At 37.7% G+C, this 25,930-nt stretch overlaps 1 protein-coding gene across 40 annotated transcripts in view; it reads left to right on the top strand.

The window, feature by feature from the left end:
- Positions 1 to 25,930, top strand: part of MAP2 (microtubule associated protein 2) — a 308,431-nt gene that overhangs the window by 205,490 nt on the left and 77,011 nt on the right. For all 40 annotated transcript variants that reach the window (XM_051849211.2, XM_051849208.2, XM_008259081.4 and 37 more), the window contains one exon: positions 559 to 636. The gene's annotated coding sequence lies outside the window, so the exon portion shown is untranslated. The remainder of the gene's footprint in view (positions 1 to 558; positions 637 to 25,930) is intronic.

Below are 25,930 nucleotides of genomic sequence, written 5' to 3'. Positions count from 1 at the left end.
AAGATACAATTCTTAAGTAGAATTACTAAACTAGAATGATGTCTAAGATTCTGAATGTCAATAAGTTTTGCATTGTACAGAGAAAAATTAATTAGTTAATGAATTCTCTCCACCCTGTGCTAAAGAGAATCAATGTGAACTGGGCTAGAAGCCAGTCCTTCCAAGCTTATTGGATATAATTAACAATTTACATCACAAAGGTATTCTCTTAGGAAGAAAGTATGATTATATGCTATTTATTAGGTGAAAACAATTCAAAAATATATTCTTCATTGGATATGATAATTAATGAAGCATCATTGGAGTGAAGCTAAAAAGTGAGAAAAGCATTCAATAGCATTTTCACTGTTCAAGGTAAACATCTGAGTTAGTGCCTACCAGGTTATAAATGATCAATGAAAACCACAAAAGCCATCATCAAATTGATCTTCTAGTCTCATAGTTAACTAATATAAAGATAGGAAAACCATGAGTTTCATTTTGTACTGAACTACATGATCTGGTTGATGTACATGGATCAAAGATTAAATTATTAATTTTATATTTTATATTTTTCAGACAGAAGCCAGAACACATCACCAACCCTCTGAGAACACGACACAACAAACTCCACTATTTCATCTCTTCCTTGAATAGGTGAGACCCTATCCACTAGGAACTAGTTACCCTAGTTACCAGCAGCTGTGAAGAATTTCTCATTAGTATAACCATGTTTCTAATGTATCTTTAAAAATATTATTTCATCTTGATAAAGAAGCAATACACTTAGTATTCCCATAGCTAATATATTTAGAATTGTTAAAATAGTTCATAGTGTTTGGATTAATTTCAAAGCAACAGAATGAAAAGATATTTCTCTGAAAGGAGGATTGAACTAAGCCTGTCTCTTCTATAGTTCTTGATGCCAATAATGTTACTGCTGTACCTACAGCATGTTAGGCATGGTCTTAGCTTACTTTACTAAATTTATCAGTTATGTAAAGTAGATACCGGGATTCACCCCCATTTTATAAATGAGGGCCATGAGGCAGACTTAGGGGGCTAATAAGTGGAAGAGGAATTCACTTGAGGTTGTACTCACAGGTGTGGAAGTAGTAGGCACTGGAGAGAATGCCAGCCCCAGCTATTTGAGAGAGGTTTTGTGTTGTCATAGAAATTCCTAACAATCCAATTCTTGTTCATTTTGAATAGATTCTATATTTATAGAAGAAAATCAGAGATCCTGTATTAGAAGTGCAATAAGTGCATAACAAACTTTTATGTTTGCCTTTGTTACATATCCAAGTACAGTTGTTTCATGCATAAATAAATAAATACTTTATTTAAAAAACAGAACCAAATATTTCCTTTATTTTATATCTTCTTTTGAACTCAAAATTCCAGTGATATATGCAGAATAAAATTATAATAATATTACAAATTAATGATTTTTTTACTCAAGGAAACTCTATGGAATGCCTTTTAATTTGTTTTTGTTTTATTTAAAGTACTGAATATATATAATCTTTTTTTAGTTTTTGAGATAACATATTTTATTAAATAAAAGTCAATGGCTTAATGCTCCACTAAATAAAGAGATTAACGATAAAGTGTAAAAAGACCCTAGTTCAATGGTAGCATCAGCAAGAGCTATAAGCAATAATCAAAAGGAAAGTTGACCTTTTTACCTATATGCAGTAAATTTTAAAATAATCACAGACATTATAATTGTAGGAATATAACATTGTTCTCCATTGGTTTGAAAAAAAACTGTAAAACAAAGTTTGACAAATGTTTCTGCAGTGATACTGATACACACAGGCATTTATTTTGTTTTTGTTTTTCTTTTCTTCTTTTTAAATCTTAAATTGACTGGAATAATGTTCATTTTATGGCTTTTGTTGTTTGATTTTGAAAGATGAAAGTTCATAAAATTTTCAAAGCAAAAAATAGTTAATACCTAAGTATCAACTGTATAAACTAAACAAATGATAACATGTAGCTATTTTAAAAATATTTTCTGAAGAATTAAATCATCACAGAAAGAAAACAAATTGGTACTGCTTCCTTTAACTTTCCACCTTTCTTCCTAAGCTATCATCATGAGCATGAAGATGATACAATCTTCCTATGTACATACTAATACCTCATGACGGACATGTAAAGCAAATGTCATACAATTACTTACATTTTGGAAGCCTATTGTACGATAGATATTCTTTTACTGCTTGCCTTCACCAAATACTGTATTTAAGATTTATCCCTATTGATGAAGATCTGGTTTACTCATTCTGTTATTTAGTTGACTCATTTTTAGTGATTAACATTTAATATTTCTAAATAACTTTAAGCATTTAGAGACTTAATGATAAAATTATTTAAGCATGGCTTACAAAGCCTATTGTGGGATTTGTGTATATGGAATTAAGAGTTCTAAACATATGCTAGCATGCCAGTCCTGTCTATGTTTTATTTTTTCCAGCTAGAAAAGCATTTTTTTAATTAGCTTGTGAGAAACCCTCTAATCTAATGGGAGTCATGATTTTCACTGTTTTGGCATAACATAATAACTGAAATCTGTTTTATTTCTCATGGAGGAAATAACTGACTATTCCTAAATATAAGCAGGTACCTTTGAAATTTAAGACCTTCAAGTCAAAAAGTAGTTTCAGCCGTGCTAATTGATCATATTCTTTTAGGCAATCATAGAATTAAAAAAACGATTTTTAATTCAAAAATGTGTCTACCTGTACAGCTAAATCTAGAATCTGCTTAAGGTAAATGTCAATCTACTGTGAGCAAGTAGACACAGAATCTTTCATGACTGTCTCGTTATTTGAGGGGGAGAAATTACTACTATGTCAGTTGTGGGAGTAAGAGGAGGAAGAAACTAATTTTTCTGGGCAAACATAAGTAATTATGAGACTTTATGTAAGTCTCTTAGGTCAGAAATGCTTTCCCATTTTGCCTATAAGGAAATTAAAGCACAGAGACATTTGGTAACTTACTTAGCATCATATAGTGATTGCAGAGCCTGGCTTCAAATTCATGTCTGTCAGACTCTGAAACCATTCTGCCTAACAGGAAATGAATTGGAAAAAATCTAATCTACTTGAAATATAAATATGTTCCATTTATTCCACCAAGATTCATTAGACCCTTTTATGTGAGTTGAGTGCGAATGTCAGGAAAGCAAGGAAGACACAATATCTAGCAAAAATGAAGAAACAAGCTATTGTGAACCACGAATATTCAGTGATACCACAAACATGGCCATTTAATTAAATAATTTTTTGCTATTGTATTAGCATTGTTTGCCTTTGAAATTACGTAACCATGTCAATTATATTAACTGGAGAGGATCATGGAATGGCATGCTTTGTAACAAAGTACTTTGCAAGCATGTCCTAATAGATAATTGGTAGTTGTATTCAGAAATTTAAAATCAAACACTTCCAGTTTAACATGTGTAATTTTGAATGTAAAGGCTGACATGTCTCTGAAATGTAGGGCTTACTAATTCATAAAGAATCAATATCTATCACACAAACCCCTTTAAATATTACAATACAAAGGTTAACTAGTCTAAAATTATTTGGCTCCAGACTCCACTACCTTTATGAGGCGTATGAGTTAGTCTTTTCAAGCCTCGTTACAAATGATTGCAGCACCAAGCTCATACCTTTCACGTCTCATCATCTCTATCTACATCATTCAAATTCACCGTCTCTGATTTTTACTGCTACAGTAGCCCCTTGGACTCCATCTTACTCTTCTGTAGTCTACTGATCACAAAGAGTCTGATTGACCACATTAAAATTTAATCAATTTACATGACTCTGTTCAAACCCACAAATGGCTACCTAGAGCCCATAGCCCTCCATGGCCAGCAGGGTGCCATATAAACTGGTGCCTTCTACCTCCCTGACATCTTCCCATATCATCTCCTCCCACTGAGCAGAGACCACCTGATATACCTAGTCGTGTCACCAGAGCTTAGAACCACCAGTTCTTGGTGATCTGTCACCTGTTTGAAGGGATGACTTGTTATGTGAGAGTTACTAAGGAACCGTGCAGGTAAATACACACACACAGACACTATCCTTCAAGCACATCAGTAATGATTCTTGCCTTTTTAATAATTCCTTCATTTGTCTTAAAAGAGGCCATCTGTTTTGCAACACTGAAGCACTTTAATATTTGAGTCAAGATTTTATACCACTATGGGAAAACTTTATTTTTCTGATGTATAATTTTGAATCATAATTACAGCACTAAAAAACCACTTAGACAAATTAAGGACAAATAAAATGGCTGGACATGGGAACTCCATTTAAGAAGCAGTAAATATTTGTTATTCCTTGCAATCTTTTAACTAAATAACAATACTGAGATTTTTGAAAACCCAACATTGTTGAGGTTTTCCTTTATCTTCAAAATAAATTTTTATCTTTTGTAGATGAATAAGAATTTAAGAAAATTTTCTGTAAAATTAGTTGTTATTTTGTTTTATTTTTGCCTGTTCCTAGGAGCAGCACTTGATGAGTGTTTATGTTGTTGAGAACAGTTGGCAAGAGAAAAACCAAACCATAGGACCACAATAACCCAAGAGTTAAGGAAAAAACGAAAGAAAACCTTTTATGTTTACCCCCCTCTCTGAAAATCAGTACCTTGCCTTGCACTGATTACTACCTCATAAGCATTCAGCTCTGGTCCATTGGCACTCTGTGAATAATTGTAAAGGCAGATTAGGCATTCTAAAAATAATTTCTGTTGGAACATCACCATATCCTACTCTGTCCTACGATCAGCTGGCAGTCATAACCAGATCCCAAACTATTCTGGCTCTTACTGAGGCAGGAACATATTCGAGGGTGAGGCTTAAAGAGGGATCTCTCAAGTTCACTAGAATCTGAAAGAGGGAGACTTGCCCACATACTTTTGCAGGAGTTAAAATAACAGCAACAGTCCTCCTACTTAACAGGCTGAGTCATCAGTACATTCTACCGGTTTCTCAGAAAATCAGAGCAGATTGTTTGGGTTGCAATTCTGTGGGCAGAGGTGGGTACCACCTGCTGCAAAAGGCTGCAGTTTTTTCTCAGAGACTGCTGTTAGTAAGTCTTGCCTTTTAACAGTTTGGCCAAACGGAAATAGGAAAAGAAAAATTAAAGGGCACTGATGAGCACATTTCTAATGAATAAAAAAAAGAAAGGTGGTCTAGACATGGTTATTATGCAATTAATTATTTCACTGGCTATGAATATAAGCCACTTAAAAAGGAAGACTTACAGAAGTCTTGAAAGGCAAATCTTGCTTGATGTTTGCCTTCAGAAAATTCTGGAGGCCAGTAGCAGCGGCCTTGTCTCACTCTATCTGAGGAAAAGGTTCCAACTAAAGGAAATCCACTCTTGGCGTAACCAGCAGCAGGAGATTATTCTGTGATTTCTGAGTGCCTCATAATGTAAGGCCGAAGGAAGAATGGGATTTCTTGAGGATCTGCCAGCAAAAACCCGGGCCACCACTTTCTCACTCTCTCTGGGACTCTCTGGCCTCCGATATATCTGTCTTTGATTTAAAGTGACTCTTGGTGACTGTTTATTTAGGTAGGCACTACGTGTTTTTTTTTTTTTTTTTTTATTTAATGAATGCATTTTTACACAGATACAACTTTAGGAATATAGTGGTTCTTGCCCCCATACCCCTCCCCACCCCGCTCCCATCCCACCTCCCACTCCCTCTCCCATCTCCTTCTTCCTTATGGATCATTTTTAGTATGACTTTATATACATAGGACCAACTCTATGCTAATCATAGATTTCAACAATTTGCCCCCATGCCCACATACAACATATAGAATATAGTTTGGGAAGAGAATTACAATTCAATAGAGACAAAGGTCCTACCTGGGGAGCAAGTGCACAGTGACTACTGTTGTTCCTTTAACAATTAACAGTCTTTTTTTTATGACATCAGTGATCATCCAAGGCTCTTGTCATGGGCTGCCAAGGCCAGGGAAGCCTTCTGAGACACTGCATTTGTATTTCCCTGTAGTTCTTTACACAAGTGCAACTCTGAAGTTTGCTCGCCTATCGGTGTCTGCCTCATGCATTATCAATTTTTAATTACCTGAGCATTTTATCTAACATGCTGTGACCAATAGACAAGACACACATCATGGCCAGATCCTGTACCTGTTGGTGAGGAGAAGGAAGAGCGATCAGTGAATAGGGTGTGAATAGTAAGCCAGCACCCTAAAACCATTACAAATCTTAGTGCAGTATGTTTACTCTCTTGTTCTTCCCCTCCACCGAATTCCCCTTCACTAATAATTGCTATATAAATTACCAACGAATAGGATGTTAATATATTAAAAGAATAGTTAATGTAGCCAGCCTTCAAAATAATGATAAATGCATGAGGACTTCTTGCTTGATGTTTCCTGTAATCAATATTTTAAAGAATTTCCAATACTATGTTTCTTTTCTCATTTACATGCATATATAAATATATATATATTTTATGGTTGCCATGTCATAAAAGCTCAGTTGCATACTGATTAAGAGATTTTTTTCCCCTATGCTGGTTGTTATGCTGAGATAGTTTGAGGACATATCTGTAAGCCTTTGAAAGTCTTGTTCATCTCTCCTTGCCCCTAGGGGCAGAAAGTAGCATTTTTCAAGATTAAAGAGAGTTGCGAGCAAGAGAGAAAGAAAGGGAGAAGCATAATAAGTGGAGAGCAAAATGAATTTTGTCAACAAATTGGGAGATAAGACAAGCAGCTTGAAAAGATGATTCATGTGCAAAGTTAGCATTCAGGCTTTAACTTGCTTGCCACAGTTTCTGCAAAAATGAAGCCACTTGTAAGATGTCCTTGCTGTCCTGTCCCAGTGGTGAACAGAAGATAGGTAGACTTAGAAGACACGCATGTGTTTATGTATGTGTGTGCACATGCATAGCTTGACCAATGCAGCATTTCAATACAGATAGTTCCAAAGCCTGCATATCTACAAAATTTACCACAAATGTGACCGTGGGTTTGGGGAACTTTAAAGTCTCAGTCGTATCCTAATTAAAAACGATTTTAATTTGAGTTAGAGCACAATGTGACAAACTGCAAAAATGCCCTTCAGCCTGTGTCCTGCGAACCTGGACCTAGCTATTTCCTGAAGAGGTACGTGGCCATTTCCCCTGAAGTGGTGTGTTTGGCTTGTCTCTCTAGGGTCCCTCAGGCTCCTTCTACTGCTAGAAAAAAAATGTAAAAGTGAAAAATAGTGAGAAATGAAACATTTGTACTTAATAATCGTGACCTAACCTGAGTAAAACACCTGCCCAGTTCTCATTGGTCTATGGAAACTCCTTAAGTCAGTCAGATTTTCACAAATGGGGAATTGTGATAAAGCAGGTAAAATCTTTTCATTTATTTTTATAAATATTTTAATTTCTACCTCGCTTGAGTCTCAGTTCTGTAAAGCAAAGAAATCCAAGTCGGGTTTTGCATAGAAGATGTAAACTACAATATGCGTTAAAAGAAACGGAGAAGCTATTTAATCGGGTTACCTAGGGTAAGAGAATGGGTCGGATCAGGAGGGAGAAGAGATAAGCAGAGATTTAAAAAAAAAAAAAAAAGCCAAACTTCATTCATTAGGCTGTGGGGATTCAGTAGGCTGCAAGTTTTCTGAGCAGTAGAGTGACGTGATCAAATTTTATTTAGGAGGCTTGATTATACATGCAAAGACATAGATACAGCAGTAGATTCTGAAAAAAAAAAAAGAAGACAATTGGAAATTTACATCACTGACTTATGTTTACATCTTCAAGATGTGATCAGAAATTTAGTAGAAAAGCCATTTGGAGCTAAAGATAACAGTTGAGACTAAAATTCAGGAGAAATTACTCATCTACAATTTCAGCATGTGAGCAATGAGATCTGAAGGTCCATGGGAAAGAGGATATTTCCAGAAACCAACAAATAACATTGGAGGATATTCACATTGGTTGGGGAGGGGTGAAGAATTAGAGATAAATCAGCAAGATATAGAGAAGGAGGAACCATGCCTGTCATGAGCCAAGAATGCCATTACACCAAGAGATATGTTAAGGTAGTGAGAATAAAGAATGAACAAAAAGTACTACACTGCATGTTTAATAGGTTATTAGTGACAATCAAGAGACATGAAAACCTCAGTAACTGTGAAGTCTCTCCAGCTCCATCTGTCTGACCACAGAACATGAACCTCTGTGCCCTGGACATAATCACGCACCTGTGCTGTAGTCAGGTGTTACAAATTCTAAGTATCCAAAACAAAATTGATAATTTTCCCTCTGATTGTTCCTGTCCCCAAAGTCTTGCATATCTGTACTACTGGATACTGCAGTGTTCATACGAAAATCTAAAAATCAATATTAGCTGCTTCTCTTCTTTAATTACTAAATATGAGTAGGTACAAGGTTATGAGATATCTCAGACAGTTTAGCCTTCTTTTTCTTGTTTTCACGCCTTCATTCCAGGCCTCCACTACATGTATCCCAACCTTTCCTGCTCTCCCATGTAACTTCTAGTGTACATCATAGTATAAAGACCTAAACTCATTAAAGATCCATTGATCCAGGGCGCAGAGCTATCCTGGACAATCTCCAGTCTGTTTTCTCCTACTGAATTACCTATCTTTCATTCTAGCCATAGCAGACCACTTGTGGCTTCCTCACTTAATTACCTCTCTTTATATACCATGTTTTTCTTGTTACAATTACCTTTGTTATTTCTGCTAATACAAAGTACTCAATTTCTCTTTGTCTACCTTATAAAAACCGAAAAGTAAGGGAGGAAGAATGAGCTGACACTGTGCAAACATGAGGGGATATTTAACAAAACAAAGTTTTGAAGGAGGCAAGAAAAAGAATTGTTAAAGAACACATGGAACAATGTTAACAAAAATGAAAGTCTCCAATTCCTTCAAAGGAAGCTGACAACATTGATAGCGCATGAAAGGGACCAAGGAGATTGGAAGTGAAGTAAAGCACCTGTAAACACATGTGTTCTCTACCACCCCAGGAAAGGGAGTGCTTCCACTTAGTCCTTGGAAAACATCAGACTGTCCTAAGATTCCTTGACAATGATTTCAGTGCTAACCCCACTTTGGCCAGAAAGAGGATATCACAAACGGACCAACTTGAAGGCTGAACCAACTTTGTTGCAATCACACCAGAAAAGCTAAAGGTCATTGAAGAGAATAATTTAGGAAGAACAGCAGTAAATGTCCCCCTTTCAAGTTTGCTCTTTCATTTTTCCAACTCTGACACCCACAAGATATCCTTTCTGTCAACAACTGCTATAGAGGTAATAAATTGAGGGTAGTTACTTTAATGTGTTTAATTTAATCCTGTTACTTCTACTGGTCTCATTTAAAAAAAAAATCGTGATCCTTTTCTTCCAAGCAAATATGTTAGGATGAGCTAATTTCTATAACAAATAGATCTAGAAAAGGGTCACGACTTTGTTTCCTGCTAACTCAACAGTCCTGATTCCGTGTTCAGGCTGCAAGAATATTTGTTCTCCTCTCAGTCAATCACAGACCCAGGCTTCTTCCATTTGTGGCTTTGTCTCATCGTTGTCTGCATCGATCTGGTGAAGGGCAGAGCCCAAGGAGCAGCATATAGCAGCTGTTGATGAGCCAACCCTGGAAGTGACCATATCACTTCTTTTTTTTTTAAGATTTTATTTATTTCTTTGAGAGGTAGAATTATACATAGAGAGTGGGAGAGACAGCAAGAAGGGTCTTCCATCCTCTGGTTCACTCCCCAAACAACCACAACAGCTGGTCAAATAAAAACTCTTATGGGGGGCTGGCACCATGGCATAGCGGGTAAAGCTGCCACCTGCAGTGCTGGCATCCCATATGGGCACCAGTTCAAGTCCTGGATGCTCCACTTCCCACCCAGCTCTCTGCTATGGCCTGGGAAAGCAGTAGAAGATGGCCCAAGTCCTTGGGCCCCTGCACCCATGTGGGAGACCCGGAAGAAGCTCCTGGCTCCTGGCTTTGGATCAGCACAGCTTCAGCTGTTGCGGCCATTTGAGGGATGAACCAGAGGATGGAAGACTCTCTCTGCCTCTCTGTAACTCTGCCTTTCAAATAAATAAATATTAAAAAAAACTCATTTTGAAGTCAAGAAAGGTGTACCCTTTTGAAGAAAAATAAAAAGTAAAGGTAAAATTATTTTTCCAAAAATAAAAATAAAGGTCACAGAGTTGGTACTTTTGCAAAAATGTTTAAAGAAATATGATATCTTAATAGCTTCATAAATAATAAAATACAGTCCATACATCATATTCTGTGTTTGTTCCATTAGTATTATTCATTTGGAACATGATAAACATTGCTATTTATATGGAAGGTAGCCATGTATCTGATTATTTTATGTGAGTGGAATATTGTGTCACAGTATTGTATAAAAGTCGTTCTGTTAATTAAATCTACAAAATCAACTTATCTACTAAATTATTTGACATGCATTTCAATTTCCTGTGACCATAGACTTTTGTGAAAATACTGATTGCAGTTAAGTGTGTGACCACTGCTTTCTCCTTGAAAGTGAAAATGTTGCTTTCCTTCAGAGTGAGTTTCAATTCAAATTCCCAAGCATCATAACATTTAAAAATGAGAAAAAAATTTTTTATGCTTATAAGGGAAGACAGTTTGATGCTTCAGTTTGTAGTTTGTGTGAGAAAAAGAAGTAATGTACAAAATCCCTGTATAACTGAACTTGGAGACTGATTCCTTCTGAGGGACTGTGTCTAAATCCTTCCTAAGAAGTATAATGATTTACTTAAGCCAGTTGACTTCTTGCAATTTTTTATTCCTTTTTTTTTCCATCCACCCCCATCATTTTTTTAATGAATGTCAAGAACTCCAATCATACCATGTGTTCAGTAATTACTACCAAGGGGAGCTTGATTCTGAAACAGTTGTAATTTCTGGAAGAAATTGTAAGTTCACTAAAGCAAATACTTTAGTGAGGAGGTGCCAATGCTTGAGTAATTTAAAACCATTGTGAGCAGAACTCAGGGAATGACCCAGTAGTAATCAGATCCTGAAGGAAAGCCAGTAGCCAAAACAATCAAAAAGGCTTTTTCTAAGACAGACTGTTGTGACCCAAGAAAGTTCTAGCTACTAGGAAACAGTGGGTAAGCCTTTTTGGCCTGGGCTTATGTGTTCCCTTTTGGTATATGTTTACCATCGGGCAGAGCCTTGTTTGAAAAACCTGAGAATTCTAAAGGGAATTTTTTTTTTTCATATCAAGAAGGATTGGAAAACATGGTCATATAACAAAGTACCATTGTATAAAATATACCCCCCCACACACACATTTATTGATCATTTAAACACCCACTGCAAAGGTGTTATTTGAAAGGAACATGAGAATAGGGAAATTCATCAATGAAACTATAGGAAAATAGCACACTGATTTTTTTTTTATTATTTTCTCATGACACAGCTGAGTAATTACATTACACACTTTAAAGTATTTGCACAAGGAAAATACATAGAAATTCTGTTCTTTCCACTGTAGTTTAAATCATGACAAGCCTGTTGTACAACTGTTGTTTCTCACCTCCAGAGTCTTCTGCCTTAGCATCTCTGTAATCAACGTTGCCATCATGACCTCAGCTCACAAATGCCATAGACTCCTAACTGTACTCCCACTTTCCACCCTTGCCATCATACTTTGAAATAAATTTAAACTGTTGTCCTACAGAATCCTACACCACCTGGTTCTCATGGCACCTTTCATTTCTCCAGAGCAGCCTCAAATGCACCAAGCTCCTCCCCACCCTGGAGCTCTATTCTTACAGACCTGGAAAATCCTTACCCTTGTCCTCTGCATTCCAGCTCCTCAACGCCATTTGTGTCTGTCCTCTGAGATCACCTCCTCAGAGATGCTTCCCACACCACTCTGCTGAAAGCAGTGGCCTCCTCTGGGCTTCCTGCTCCTCATCTTAAACTGTATATGAAGTGCATGAGATATTAAATTAAATGGCTTATGCTAAGTACACACTTAATAGTAAGTATTAACATTTGATAGATGTTTGGTTATTATATAATTACTCCCACTAAAATGTAAGTTTCGTGAGGACAGAAATTTTACATGATCTAGGGCATGTAAACAGGCCTTCTGCAATCTCACTACAACTACTTCAACCCAAAATCTTATGTGCGCTCTCATTGACTGCTACATTATGCAAACCAATCTACTTTGCCTATTTCTTTTTAAAAAATATTTATTTATTTATTGAAAGGGAAAGAGGGAAGGAGGGAGAGAGAAAGAAGGAAAGAGAGAGACATGAGACAGAGAGAGGCAGGGAAAGAGAGATCTTTATTCACTGAATCACTTCTCAAATGCCTGCAAACAGCCAGGGCTGGGCAAAGCTGAAACCAGGAGCTGGGAACTCCACTGGGATCTCCCATGTGAGTGGCAGTGATGTGAGCACTTGGGCTGTCATCTGCTGCCTTCCCAGGTTCATTGTCAGGAAACTGGATTGAAAGTAGAGAAGCCAGGACTCAAACTGGCACTTCTATATGGGATGCGGGTATCTGAGGTGGCAGCTTAACCCACTGTGCTACAAAGCCTGCTCCTGCTTTTTGTATCTCTTATCATAACTTAAAAATCCTTTCTCTGTCTCATCTTTTCATTTTTCTGCTTAAAGTTTGTCAGTAGTATTAGATCGGTACTAATGAAATGTACACTCTGATGCCTGATAAAGGGGATATTTCATCATCTGGAAACTTGCCTCTCTTGCAGCAGTTTCCATTACTGTTTCCGGCATTATAAAATATCTGCTCTTTTTTAGCCTTCTCCATGTTGCATGTCATATTATTCCCTTGTCCACAATGAATGTCATTCCTAATTCAATGCAAGTTTGGGCATTGAATTTTCCAGTTTCCACAGAACTTCCAGAGAATGCTTTTCTATCTGTTATATTCTATGACTGGATGTATCATGCTTGACATGTCACTTTCCCTTAATAGCTCCTTAAGAGCAAAACCTGTGTTTTGCTAGTATTTGTATATCTCCCACCTCTTGAATCATTTCTGTTCTCTCAAGTCTGTGACATAAATATAATCAGATGTCAACATCATGAGAATATTTTCTAATCTTGTATTTCTCTTCTGTTTGTGTATTAGAATTTGCCTCACTTCCTAATTTTTTTTTTCAGTTAATGGCAAGTGAGCTAACCTGTCTCATTTATAAATTATTCCGGCACCCTGGGTTCTAGTCCCAGTTGGGGTGCCGGATTCTGTCCTGGTTGCTCCTCTTCCTGTCCAGCTCTCTGCTGTGGCCCAGGAGTCCAGTGGAGGATGGCCCAAGTGCTTGGGCCCTGCACCCGCATGGGAGATCAGGAGAAGCACCTGGCTCATGGCTTCGGATCAGCGCGGTGCCCTGGCTGCAGCGGGCTGGCCCAGCAGCCACTGGGTGGTGAACCAATGGAAAAAGGAAAAGGAAGACCTTTCTCTCTGTCTCTCTCTCTCACTGTCCACTTTGCCTGTCAAAAAAAAAAAAAAAAAAGTAATATTTGCTCTTGTTAGCTTCTATTTACCTGATTTACATATGATGAGTCTATTTTTCTATCAAACTGGTTTTTTCATACAGTCCTGCCATATAATATTGCCACATTTGTGCCCTTACTAACCTTAAGACTTTTATGTTAAAAAGTAGAATATTTCCTTGCAACAAAAATAATTATTGTGGATTTTTTCTTGAATATCTTTTCTAGCTCAACTTTTAATCACTTCATAAACATAGACTCATTATATATATTTCAGGCCAAGAGGATTTAGTGAAGTTATATGTCACATCATATCCCTCCAGGAGTTTAGCAGAATAAAAGTTACAAGCCGTAATAATTGACCTGATTTCTAGAATTCACTCCAGGCTACACAAAGATCTGCCTGTTCTTAGAGATAAGTCAACTGTATGTGAAGCCTGACCCAATTGGATCAGATTTGAGTTGTGAGGGAATTCCAGATGATAAGGATTCTTTATGCTTCCTTTTGGGACCAACTCTGCTGATCCAGTGAACAAGGCTACTTTCAACTTAACTCAGAATTCCTCTGAGTCATAACTACAGTAGCAATGAGCACAGCACAACATGGAACTCCACCTGTCCTAAACCTAAAAAGTAAAGAGAGAGTTTGCTATGTTTTATTATTCATACTTTACTTTTCTATGACTAATGGTTTACTTTTCTCTAGAAACAAATTGCATTTAATATAATTAAGTGGATGTTTGACTCACCATAGATATAGCAGTTGAGTATATTTTAAAATGCATGAAATGCAAATATTTTGCACCAGTCCAGTTTTCTGTAAAAATTTGTATGACTCAGAAGGTTTATACTCATAAAACACCTGCTTCATTCTCTATTTTTACATTTACTGTGCTGTCTTGTAATGTACATTTTTCAAACACATCTGCCTCCTCAGCAGAGTAAGAGCTAGCTGTGTTCAGAGTCCACGGTATTCTTAGTGCCTGGAAGACTTCCTGGCATTCAATAAGTGTTTATTAAATAAATTAACAGAAAGAATAATAAGTGACAATCTTAAAAATTAAATGAAAGCTGCATACAAGCTCATTACAACACTTTGCAAATCAGTGCTCTCATAGGTCACTTGGGCCCTCTGATTTTTTTCCCCCAACATTTTCCCTTTCCTTGCTTCATTGTCTTATTGTGTGTATGAAGCAGTCCTGACCAGACTCACATGTCTCTGTAAACTACCATCAAATCATACCAAACATAGCATCTGAAAAAACCTGATGGAACTTATGCTGATCAGTGACAAAAAAGAATAATTCCATCTTAAGTTACTCATCCAAAATCCAATAAATTATTCTCTAACAAAACAAATTTTAATGAAAAAGGGTGGGTAAAAACAAGCTATGTGACTGGACTACAAATTGAGCTCAAAACAATAAGGTAAATGCTTGTCAATAAAAAAGTATGAAATATGGTTTATTATTATTTATCTTCTCGTGATAAATATATGGACTTGGGGTATATAAGGTGATAGATAACAAATAGATAAAATAAAGTAAGTTTATTAGGTAAACAATCTTAATTTGGTGATTAGGTTCTGTTTTGTTTTAATTAGTTTATTTTTGAACATAGAATCTGGCCTCTCATTTTTTTCCCAGACTATCATAAATTATATCCATGAGGCCAGTGCCGTGGCTCAATAGGCTAATCCTCTGCCTGCGGCGCCGGCACACCGGGTTCTAGTCCCAGTCGGGGCGCCAGATTCTGTCCCGGTTGCCCCTCTTCCTGTCCAGCTCTCTGCTGTGGCCCAGGAGTGCAGTAGAGGATGGCCCAAATGCCTGGGCCCTGCACCCGCATGGGAGAGCAGGAGAAGCACCTGGCTCCTGGCTTCAGATCAGCGCAGTGCGCCAGCCACAGCATGCCGGCTGCAGTGGCCATTGGGTGGTGAACCAACGGAAAAAGGAAGACCTTTCTCTCTGTCTCTCTCTCTCACTGTCCACTCTGCCTGTCAAAAAAAAAAAAAATATATATATATATATATATATATATCCATGAGTGTCCCTGAAGCAGCTCTTTCCAAGTGATGTTTGTCTTTAGTCATGCCTTCTTCTGGTTCATTTTTCATACCATTACTGGATCAGTCTTGCCAGAAATGACCTTGCATATGCCTCTCACTTCTCTTCCATTGTTTGAGGTGTTCCACGTCCTTTGGGGCAGGATCTGGCCATGTCTATTATACTCCTTTATGATTCTGGTATTATCTGACTTTCAGCTTCAGTTTCCCATGTTCCACCTCATTTATAGACCACAGTGAGCGATATCTGTGCTTTAGACACTTAATGGATTCACTAAATGTGTATTATTGAGTCTACCCTGTACCACACACTGTGGTAGATGCTGGACATGAAAATAACTCAACCCTGCATCCAGGAGCTCACAATCTCATGGTGGGGGGGATAGATAAAAACAGAAACCTCCTGTTCAGAGTGAAGGTTGCAGTTAGAGGAATGCTAAGCATGGTCTCATTCCAGAAGGTATTACCTCGTCCATTCTTAAAATCAAACCAAACATATGATTTGGTCATACAGGCTCTTTTTTCCCAGAAAGCTTCTTGTCCTTTCTTGAGCTAACTCCTGCTTCTCCTTTAAATTCAACTCAGATGTTATCTCCAGAAAGTATTGATTGACTTCCCAGTGTGGTTAGAGCTGGCCATGTACCACCACAACATCCGTCCTTACAGTATTAGTTCACTGTATGTTTGCTGTTAGCTTGTCTGTGACCTCCCTTAACATAAGAGTTATGTGTTTATTTTTCTTGTATTCCCAGTGCATTTCTGATTGCCTAATGTTTAAATGTTTTTCTATTGATATTTTGGAGACATTTTTAAATGATTGTTTAATGAATTAGGATTTGTAACGATGCAGGTGGAGGGATCTTAGCAGTCATGCAGATAAACCTCCTATCAGTCAGAACCAGAATTCATTTTATAATGTTCATGTCAGGTAAGTTATTATCTTTTGCTTGAACCCATCTACTTACAAGGAGTGCATAAATTTCAAAGAAATGCCAGGAAAAAAAAAACACACAAATGCTATGACTGATTATGCTGTACATTCGTTTACCCTTCCTGTATTTGGAGTAAGATTTTAATCTGACTGTGTTAGAGGCACAGTGCTTCAGTCACATGGCCTGCATTTGTGATGGGAGAATTGTTCATCAAAAGATAAAGGAGCTCAGCAGATCCAATAAAGAGCAGGAAACAGAATTTAATGGTATCTTGCTTATTATTTTCCAGAAGTTCATCCTTCTTTTGTCTTAAATAGCAAAAAGCAGATCCCTTTCATGGAAAACTATGAAGTATTTAGTTTTTGAATGTATGCTCAAATTTGGTTTTCACTCTTGAATTTCAATCTTTCCTCTTTTCATTTCACAATGGCCAGTTTGTTCTCCAATTTTCAGGGTTTTGTTAGTGTTTTTTGATTTTAATTGCAGCATATTATTTTGTTATATATAATACAGCCTCTGAGTTCACCTCAGTTGTGGTACTGTTGCAACCTGCAATAGTGAAATCTCCAAATCATCATACCTTCAGCTCAGATGATCATGTTTAGCTTGCAGCTGCTTTAGGAACCCATCCAGGGCCTTCCAAATGTGTTGATCTTGGGTGACTGGAAACAAAGAACCTTCACTCTGTGGTGAAAGAAGTAAATATGTATGGTCAATACTTTCCTTTGGAATACTTATAATTCTAAAAAATATTCCTCAGAGTTGTACCTAGCGGAGACTTCCTTATTCCTTTTTTTGTTAATAGGTCTTGAATTATCAAGCTAGTAAAAGTTTAAAGCAAAATCATTGATTGCCAAAATTTGAATTATCATTTCCTTCTGAATAACCTTTTTTATTCTGATGCTTAAATTATGGTCATTTAAGAAAAATTTTATTTTATTGTTATGACTGAATTTATCTATATTTTTGAAGAAAAATACTAACATAAGGGGTCAAAATTCATCTGTTCAATCGCTCAATAGTTCCATGCTAACAAAACTAATACTTTGATTTAGCATCATATTTAAATTTGGATATCTAGCAAGTGGTAGAACAAGGATTCTGTCCTAATTCTCTGATTGCAAATTTTCCACAAGTTGTACTGTATTTCCAGTACCTACGTTCAAGTCCTTAATCAAATAGCAGAGGCAAAATCTCTAGATTACTTTACATATTTATTTTTGATGTATGTGAGAGCTATTTTATTAGTTCTCTTATATAATATTTAAAAATGGACCCAGATAATTTACTGCCATGAAGTAAAGATTGTATACCATGGTTATACAAAGAAACTTACCTAGGCCAGTGCCATGGCTCACTAGGCTAATCCTCTGCCTGCGGCACCGGCACCCCGGGGTCTAGTCCTGGTTGGGGTGCTGGATCCTGTCCCAGTTGCTCCTCTTCCAGTCCAGTTCTCTGCTGTGGCCAGGGAAGGTAGTGGAGGATGGCCCAAGTAGCGGCCATTTGGGGCATGAACCAATGGAAGGAAGATCTCTCTGTCTCTCTTTCTTTCACTGTCTAACTCTGCCTGTCAAAAAAAAAAAAAAAAAAAAAAAGAAAGAAAGAAAGAAAGAAAAAAAGTAAAGAAACACCCAGTTGAATATGGTAGATTGTTAACAGTTGAACAGGTTTATCGAAGTTGGAGGTGTTAACCGGATTCTCTTTCCATATCCTGCCCCATTTGGCTAGTTCCACTGCTTAGTCAGAGAGCAAGAAATGGAATGGATATTTGTGGAGTGGCTTCTAATTTCCAATCTCTCAGGAAGTGTCTAACTTGACCAAATAGTTTACTGTCTCTGGTCTTAGTTTTCTAGTATGGGGCAAACCATGTACCAATTTCTACTGCAGAAAATGTTCAAGCAAAAGCAAGAAAAGAGTAACAAATAATAGGTAGCATTGATTGTGCACTTCCAGCTTTGCTGGAATTATATACTTCATTTATATTATCATTTCTACTTCTAACAATAACCTAACACTGTGTTGCTTTGTATTCAGTATCTTTTGTCATTACAAATGACTTATTAGGCACCCAACAGCTTTCTTCATGACTGTTTACTTGCCATTGTGTGTTCTGAAGAATGAGTCATCCTTCAAGTATTTTTCAATAGCCTGAAAATTGCAGATAAGATATGAAGCAAACATCTAAATGTTCAGCTTAACTTTTTCATGCCATCATAAACCGTTTCTTCAGTTTTGCATGGAATACAAAAAGGAAGAATATAGGGCTTTATGCAGCTTATCAGTGAATATTTAAGCTTAGGACTCCTTCACATTTATAAGAAAAGATGGATTCGAGGTCGGTGCTATGGCGCAGTGGGTTAACGCCCTGGCCTGAAGCGCCGGCATCCCATATGGGTGCAGGTTCAGGATCCGGCTGCTCCTCTTCCAATCCAGCTCTCTACTATGGCCTGAGAAAGCAGTGGGAGATGGCCCAAGTTGATGGGCCTCTGCACCCACGTGGGAGACCTGGAGGAAGCTCCCAGCTCCTGGCTTCAGATCAGTGCAATTCCAGCTGTTGCGGCCAACTGGGGAGTGAACCAGCAGATGGAAAAACAAACTCACTCTCTCTCTCTCTCTCTCTCTCTCTCCCCCTCCCTCCCTCCCTCCCTCTCTCCCTCTCTCTCTCTCTCTCTCCTCTCTCTGCCTCTCCTCTCTCTGTGTAACTCTGACTTTCAAATAAACAAATCTTTTTTTTTTTTTAAAGATAAGGATTCTAAATAAATGTCTAATACTGTTAAGGACCAGAACAAAAGCTTTTGTTTTGTGGTACTGATATGGAAAGTAATGCTATAAGGCATAGTTGAACCTACATGGAAAAGACAAACAATATTCACATGCTTAATCATATTATATAACTGATTATTTTATTCTTTTGTTTATATCTGGATATCTGGCAGCACAAAATTATCATATCCAATGTTTTGATTGAATTGGCACATTGCATGATGATGATAGGACAGAACATATCATAGAAAACATTTGAGAGTTATCCATGCCAAGGGCATTACAAAAATGGAGACCTGCCCATCTGGCACTCAGTGTGTTTTTCCCTTAGATTTTCCAAACCTTCATTGTTTCTCCCATTGTAAATTTTTGATGGTATTTAATGCTCGCAAGTTAATAATGATAATTAGTGACTATTTCTGTGTTTGTGATCTTTTTTAATGTTGTAAACCAATGGAAAACAGTGAGGTTTAGAGGTAAATGGGAATCCCAAGAGAAAAAGTTCTACTCTACTCAACATTTCGGCACAAATATCTCCATTATGTAGATACTAAATCATTAATTTACTTCTTTGAGAGCACTATGAGTTTGGAATTATCTATTCCGTATCTGTACACTGCCTATTACCTCATATGCATTTCCAAAATGATCTAATAAGTAAAGAATATTAAGTGATACTTCCATCACAAACCATTAATGAATGCCTAGCCGTGTCTAAAATAAGCATTCTAAAGACATCTTGAAGATACTAATAGACTGACCAGGAACTAGTCATTGTTTTCACAACATATAGAAGGTTTATTCACCACAGACAATGGATGTTTGTAAACATTCTCCTAAGATACTTCTGCTTTTTTAAAAGAGGAGTTGGCACAACAAAGCATTGTCCTATTTGTCATAAACCAGAATAAATCAGTCTTTCTTAGGATTGGAGTCCATCAGCTTATCATGAATGCTCGGACAAGGGAAGTAAAAGACTCAGGTAGCTCAGTGGTCACAAGGAGAATGGTTTGGACTTAATTTTCAGAGTTATGGAACATGATATGACATCAGGAAATGAATCTCTAACCCCATTTCACACATATGAAAAAATAATACAAAGTGGAGCAATCTACCAGACCTGAATACTGCCAAGTAGACATAGTAGAGACCAAGTAATCATAGACTTGGAAATATGAGTGGTCTTCACAAAGTTTGTGGAAAATACATATTATGAAACAATTATTCATGAATTTCAAATAAAAAATAGATTCTCCACTTGTATTACTTTTCATATGTGCGAAATGACATTAGAAATTTATTTCCAATTTTATCACTGGGTTCTAGTCCCGGTCGGGGTGCTGAATTCTGTCCCGGTTGCTCCTCTTCCAGTCCAGCTCTCTGCTGTGGCCCGGGAGTGCAGTGGAGGATGGCCCAAGTGTTTGGGCCCTGCACCCGCATGGGAGACCAGGAGAAGCACCTGGCTCATGGCTTCCGATCAGTGTGTTGCGCCGGCCAGGCAGCAGCCATTGGGGGGTGAACCAACAGAAAAAGGAAGATCTTTCTCTCTGTCTCTCACTGTCCACTCTGCCTGTCAAAACAAAACAAAACAAAACAAAACACCATTTTTCATTACCCCAAAAATCAGGTCCAAAACCATTCTCCTGGTAACCATGGAGCTAGTGTTGGCCAACCATCCTCCTCCTTCCTCCCTATGTTTACCTCAAGGTGGGCATTAATAATTTATTCAACATTCAACAAATAATTTATTCAACATTCAACAAATATTTGATACCCAATTTATAGTTAGAGAGAACTTTGGGCATTTTGTATGTTACTAGCATGGTTGGGTTGTATGCATCTTTCTTTAGTACTACTCTTTTCAGACCTTTAAAAAAATATGACAAACTTCAAGTTAAGAAGTAGGTAAAAAATTAGAACATAGTTTCTTTTTTGGTAAGATCTGTCTCTACTTTGTACCCTTAGTCCTGAAGTTGTCCAAAGAAAATAGTTCAAGCCCAGAAAGACAGCAATGCTGTCAGTGACATTTTCTTCTGGATAGTTCTGCTCAGTTCTTATTTCAAACCTTTAAATAGTGGATGGAATGTGACAGCTGTACCTTATTTTCTTGTGTCTGCAAGCCCTCCAGGCATATGTGCTCCAAGAACTATTTTTGATACACTTACAGCATATATATCTATTTACAACCTACCCTAGAGCAGAAAAAATACAGGGACCAGTAGAGTTTATCAAACTTTTTTTTTTTTTTTTTTGACAGGCAGAGTGGACAGTGAGAGAGAGAGACAGAAAGAAAGGTCTTCCTTTTGCCGTTGGTTCACCCTCCAATGGCCACCACGGCTAGAGCGCTGGGGCCGGCACACCACGATGATCCGAAGGCAGGAGCCAGGTACTTCTCCTAGTCTCCCATGGGGTGCAGGGCCCAAGCACTTGGGCCATCCTCCACTGCCTTCCCGGGCCACAGCAGAGAGCTGGCCTGGAAGAGGGGCAACCGGGACAGAATCTGGCGCCCCGAGCGGGACTAGAACCCGGTGTGCCGGCGCTGCTAGGCGGAGGATTAGCCTAGTGAGCCGCAGCGCCAGCCTTCAAACTATTTTTATATGACCTGTTCAGGCAATCAAACTATAGATATAGATTCAGATGAAAATGCTTCTTATTAAATAAAAAAAAAGAACTTATGGGGGGGAAGCCATTGTAATTCATAAACTATACTTTGGAAATTTATATTTATTAAATAAAAGTTTTTAAAAAAAGGGGGAAAAAAGTCTACTCAGAACTTCTTTGTCATTTTAAAATTGGATTGTTACTAGGCTAATCCTCCGTCTAGCGGCGCCGGCACACCGGGTTCTAGTCCCGCTCAGGGCGCCAGATTCTGTCCCGGTTGACCCTCTTCCAGGCCAGCTCTCTGCTGTGGCCAGGGAGTGCAGTGGAGGATGGCCCAAGTGCTTGGGCCCTGCACCCCATGGGAGACCAGGAGGAGCACCTGGCTCCTGCCTTCGGATCAGCGCGGTGTGCTCTGCAGCGCGCCAGCCGTGGTGGCCATTGGAGGGTGAACCAACGGCAAAAGGAAGACCTTTCTCTCTGTCTCTCTCTCTCACTGTCCACTCTACCTGTCAAAAAAAAAAAAAAATTGGATTGTTAGTATTTTTGTTACGAGTTTGTTATAAATTTTGGATATTAATGCCTTATCAGAGAATAGTTTGAAATATATATATTCTCATATTCAAAAAAAAAGCTTCTATATTTAAACTAGCTATGCAGTAAATTAAATTTAAACGTGCACATAAAGTCGTAGAACCTTCAGAGGAACCCAGCGATAGTGTGTTATTGGCCATCTCCCATATAATATGTTAATTGTCATTTTAAAGTTATCAGTTGCTGATCAGCAACATTTGCTTGGATGGTAATTAAAATAGTTTCCCAAAGAAGATGTACAAAGGAGAAATGCTTTGTAAAAGAAACTTCGTAATGTTATTTATTCCAAGAAGTCAGATTTTTCTGCTAGAGTTCCTCAACCTATAACCCATCTGAAAATTGCAAGATATTAAATGTTTGTAAAAATTCTTGTGTGAAAAAGTTCAATATCCATTTTCATTTTATTTACTTGCTATACATAAATAACACAAGAGCTGTTGTGTGCTAAATAACATTACATAATTTTCTCAGAAGAACCATACCCTGAAGTAAAATCTTGGAAAAAAAATGTGCAATTATTATTACTTATGGTGTAGGAAAGTATTTCAAAAAGCTCATGTAAATGTAATTAAAACATTTATTTGGGTACAGAAATTTTGAAAACCATGCATTTTCTACATAATACACATTTTCTGTAAACTTTGCGAAGATCCCTTATATGCCTTGCCTGTTTTAAAGAGTTGATAAGTTTTATAATTAACTTACAATAAAATAAGGAAAAGAACACAACACCTAAGACTTAGAATGAGATATTTACTAAACATTAAACTTTCTAGAAAGTAAGGGAAAATGTAGAAATCTATATTTAGCTGATTGTCAAAGAATTGTCAGAAACAAGCAAAATATACTACCTAATTTTATTTCTAAATTCTAATGTAAATAAACTTATTGTGTAGATGCTCAGGCAAGGGAAAATCAGATCACAAAAGACAATATTTCAATGGTGGTTTTACTGATTTGGTGGTAAGTTTTGGGGTACCTGTGGACATGCCCAAATTTTTTCTCACACACAAAGCAATATGAATTCACTTAAGTAGCTAGACAAGTACCAAGCTAAAATCAGAGTGTGGAAAAGTTTTAAAGCAGATACAATAAAATACAGGAAAATATCAATATAGTGGAGATCTGATTATTGCTATTGTAATAAATACTATAGAAAACTGAGAAGTAATAGCTATGATGACTGACAGATCTACCCATAATGGATCTCTCAGAGCCTACTGTAATCATATTAGATAAAAAATATTCTAATTGGTAGTTGAGCTATATCTATCCCAAATCATGATGTGGGCTTTGCACTGGTGCCTGTGTTTTACATTGAGCTGAATGTTTCCTTTCATCCTTTTTTCTTTTGATTGTTCTTTCCTCTTTTACCTGCTTACTCTCTTTGTCTTATATTACTTGATATTTCTCTTTTTTAAGTATTTATTTATTTATTTGAAAGAGTATGAAAGAGAGAATCAGTCTTCCCTCAGCTGGTTCACTCCCCAAGTGAATGCAGTAGCCAGGACCCTGCCAGGCTGAAGCCAGGAGTCAGGAACTGCTTCATCCAGGTCTCCCACATGGGTGACAGGGGCCCAAACACTTGGACCATGCCTTTCCCAGGCAATTAGCAGGGAGCTGGATCATAAGTGGGGCAGCCTGGACATGAACCAGTGCCCATATGGAATGCCAGCATCCTAGGTGGCAACTTTACCTCTATGCCAGGTAATGCCAACCCCTTGATATTTCTTAACTGGCATTAACTAAAATATTTGGCTATTTTTAAAATTCATAATTCCTGATACCAGTCTTTTAATCAATATGGGGGAAAAGACTTGTTTTACTCTGCAGTATTGAACACATACACATTAAATTTACCTAAAAACAAAACTCAAGAATTTTTCATGTGTTAAATAGTCTAGGAACTCATTCATAAACCATTTCAATCTAGAATTTAATCTGTAGAAAGACTATAATGTAATCTGGCTATAATGTTGTACAGATATAAATGATATAGATAGACTCCCCACTAGGTTGTAAATTGAACAAGGTCCCATCTCATAGTTTTGCTCATGGTCCCATCTCATAGTTTTGCTCACGGTGTTTAAGTCAAAGGGTTGAAGTCAAAGATCAACAAACACTGAAGAATCTTGCAGGTTTCCCAATCATCCTTCAGTTAAATGAATCAGAATGTAGCAAGGATCAGAAGTTTAGATTAAAGCATTCATGCCCTTGACAATGACATTGGAATTGAAGAAACAGTTCAAGACTTACTGAGGGTAGGGGCTGATGCTGTGGCACAGCGAATTAAAGCCCCAGCCTGCAGCGCTGGCATCCCAGGCTGCTCCACATCCAATCCAACTCCCTGCTAATGCACCTGGGAAAACAGTGAAAGATGGCCCAAGTCCTTGGGCCCCTTCACCAACCTGGGAGACCCGGAAAAAGTTCCTGGCTCCTAACTTCAGATCGGCTCAGCTCCGGCTGCTGCAGCCATTTGGGGAGTGAACCAATGGATGGCAGACCTCTCTCTGGCTCTCTGTCTCAAGCTCTCTCTGTAACTCTTTCAAATGAATAAAATACATCTTTAAAAAAAGAAAGACTTGCTTGAGGGTAGAAACTGGAGTTTTAAGAGCTGGAGGTTAGCTTTCGAAGAAAAGGAAGTAAATCTGCTTTCAGAACCGTCTCAGATTCCAAACAAAATTATTTAACATAAAAAGTAGCGAAGATTAAAGTTCATTATTCAAGTCTGTAACTTACATTTCTGAAAGCACAAGGCTTTTTCTTTTCTTTTCTTTTTTTTTTTTTTTTTTATCTGCCTGTGTATATTTACTGGGAGGAATACGGGGATTCTAGAATATGCACACTTAGGTTTCCATGCTCACATTATCAAGCTATGCTTGTTTTCAGGCAGCTCCTCGGCTTGCTTCATCAAACCAGAGATTATTACTCAGGCGCCCAGCTACTTGGCAGTCAGGAGCAGTGAGGATCTGTGATCTTCAGCAATGTAGAAAGAGGAGTCCTTCCCATTACACACCAGGGATGGAATATTAAAATTCCTAGTACTTCTCAAGTTTTCTTTTATAGAATTAGAGAGGATTTGCCTTTGTCCCTCCTTTCCTATCTGTACTTCCACATTTACGTGGTTTTCAGACAGATTCATCAGGAAGAAGAAATTAAAAGAGGTTTTTGATCAATTTTAACTATGTTAAAAAAAAAGACTTTGAATCCAAAGTGGAATGAAGAATTACTATTCAGAGAAGTGCTTATGGATCCCAGAATGAAGGAGTAGACGTAGGAGTGGCTCCACTTAACCTTTGCCAGTGGTACCCGGGAGGACTTTGTGCTTCCGACACTCACAGCTCTGGGCTCTGAGGATTAGAGGTTCAAGTTCTCAAATGGAACATGCTCTTTCCAGGGGGCACGAGAGGAGTCCCAGCTGCTTCCAGACGCCTTGTATCCAGGAACCAGCAGAAAATT

This window comes from Oryctolagus cuniculus, chromosome 3 (assembly GCF_964237555.1).
Source record: "Oryctolagus cuniculus chromosome 3, mOryCun1.1, whole genome shotgun sequence".
Lineage (NCBI taxonomy): Eukaryota > Metazoa > Chordata > Mammalia > Lagomorpha > Leporidae > Oryctolagus > Oryctolagus cuniculus.
This window is presented reverse-complemented; position numbering and strand designations above follow the sequence as displayed.